We start from the raw sequence: 2,554 nt of genomic DNA on the forward strand, positions 1-2,554 counted from the left end.
GGAGAGCTATTCTGTGTATAACAGCTCAGAGTTGCAAGTAAGACGTGAATATGGTAACTTTAAGAAATATCTGTGTTGTATTTGAAGACTGTTTGCCATAAATCTGAAGTTTGAACTTATGTATTTCAATTTGGTTTGCTTAAAATAATGAATTAATGTAACAATTTTTTAAACAATATTGTAATCTCAGTTCAGAATTTAACTGAAACTATAAAACCCAAATGATTTCTATATAGTAAATTGAACTGTAAAGGTAACTTGTGTGTGATTCTGAATACACAGATAAAATGTTTTTATTCCTCCTTACATTTTAGTTTTGCTTTGCTTTGGCTTCTGTCGTGAAAGAGTTGTAATTTTACATATCAGCTTTGTGTGTTAACTTGTAAGCATTCTTTCAGAATCTTAACTTGCTTTATCACATAGTAACAAATTGAATCTGGTAAAATGATTCTGGATATTACATACGGAATACTGAAGGCTTTGATAAAGTCCAATATATATGTGAGCCCAATGATTTTTCTTTGGGTCACATATTCACCAGCTTCCTAACAGTTTTAAACTTAGACTTAAATAGTTCTGTATAAATTAAGTTAGATATTCCTTCCAAGTAAATGTGGGCACATATTGAATGCAAATTTGGGTTGAAAAAAGCCACACCAGTTTTGGGGTTTTTTTTGTCTCTCTTTGGGGAGTTACTCTTGATTTCCTCACAGTAGTTATTAGCAACTTGAGCAGTAATGTAGTAACGAATACTTGCTTAATTGTCTTGAAACTATGAAATCAGAAAAAAAAATCTTAATATTCTTGCATATTCAAGTTGTGAATAAATCCTACAAGTACTTTAATCCCTGCCTTATCCATCCTGAAGTAGGGATAGAAGTATGGTATAAAGTGTTTGCAGATGCAGGCTTTCAGGGGAATAAACCTGGTCTAGGGGTAAGAAACAAAAGCTAGTTCTAGTCTAGCTTTTGCTGGAGGCTGATCTCTACCTCCTTAAAGGGATAAGCTACGGAGCAGGTAAGCACCATCTTTCTTACTCCTGAATTCCATGACCTATATTGACTTCAGTTTCAAAAGCAGTTCCATTTTAATCTTTGAAATCCTGATTCTACCATAATACTGCTTATGCCTGTCAAAACCCTTTGTAGTTGATGGCTTAGGAAGAAATTTAGCACTGGATCAATTATGGAAAATTGGAAAGTTAATCCACAGCTGGCTAACAGATGAAGTGATCATGTATTGGCAATAGAAAAAAGGGGTTGCATGAGAGTGCAAGAGAAGAAAGATCCTTTGGTAAACCAGCAGGATCTTATTCTGATTAGATTTCAGTCCCAGATTCCAGTTAGAGCTTTTCCTAAATGACAGTGCCAGACTTCATCCTGTTCGCCTGGGCTTACAATTTTGTCACCACTCAGTTTTTAGCAACGGTATACAGAGCAAGGGGGACACGGTTAATATTCAGAAATTTTTAATTCTCTGGATCTCATTGATTTCCTCCCATCTGTTTTTTTTTTTTAATTTTTGGCCGCACTGCGTGGTATGCGGGATCTTAGTTCTCTGACCAGGGTTGGAACCTGCGCCCCCTGCATTGAAAGCGCGGAGTTATTTATTTAGGTTGCATTGGGTCTTAGTTGCTGCATGTGGACTCTTAGTTGCAGCATGCATGTGGGATCTAGTTCCCTGACCAGGGATGGAACCCAGGCCCCCCTGCATTGGGAGTCTTACCCGCTGGACCGCGAAGAAGTCCCCCAAGTCTTTTTTTAAATCTCTGCAATTTTTACAACCTAATCTCCAAGAAAGCTTTTTGGAAGTTCCCCCCAGCCAGCCCTTCTCCCTCGCACCTCTCACCCCCAGCCCAGACCTAGATAGTCTTTTTTTTTTTTTCTCTATGTTTTTGGAAGTCTTTTTTTTTCTTTTTTTCCTTTATATGTTTTTGGATTGGTCGGTATCTTTATTAGAGGCATTCTTCGGATGTGTGGTAACCCTTCTGTCTGAGTGGGGGGGCTAAAGAGCGAATGGGAAGCTGTGAGTGCAGTTTGTCAACGGAATGTGCTCTGTCCTAGTGGATTGGTTAGGGAACGTCATGTCATAATTTTGAAGTCTTTGCTCATTCTCAGTGAACACATCATGTCTCCTTCCTGAAGGGTAATGGGCCATCTGCTAGCATTCTAGAAGACAAGTGGGGTCAGAGGGCTTGGGCTTCTGTATTCGGTGTGCAGTAGGGTACCCCTGACCTCAGCAGTGCTCCCTGTCCATTATTCCAGAGGCCGGTTTGCCCATTTGAGAGAAGGAATCAGTCATGACCAACGAGAGTGGGCCCTTGCCCAGCTGTGCAGCGTAGGAGAAGGGATTTGGGAATTGAATGCTTAGACTTCCAGAAAATCCTTATTTTGCCCCACCTCCAGATGGGACTGCTGCCAAATTCTCTGCAACGTTTTAGAATTTGAGGGTTTTTTGGTACCCCCTGCCAACCTGGGATTCTGTTTCCTGCAGTTTCTAAATAATTTACTAGTCTGTCCACTTTCCAGCTTCATTTTTTCATCTGATGTTTCCA

This window comes from Physeter macrocephalus, chromosome 15 (assembly GCF_002837175.3).
Source record: "Physeter macrocephalus isolate SW-GA chromosome 15, ASM283717v5, whole genome shotgun sequence".
Taxonomy (NCBI): domain Eukaryota; kingdom Metazoa; phylum Chordata; class Mammalia; order Artiodactyla; family Physeteridae; genus Physeter; species Physeter macrocephalus.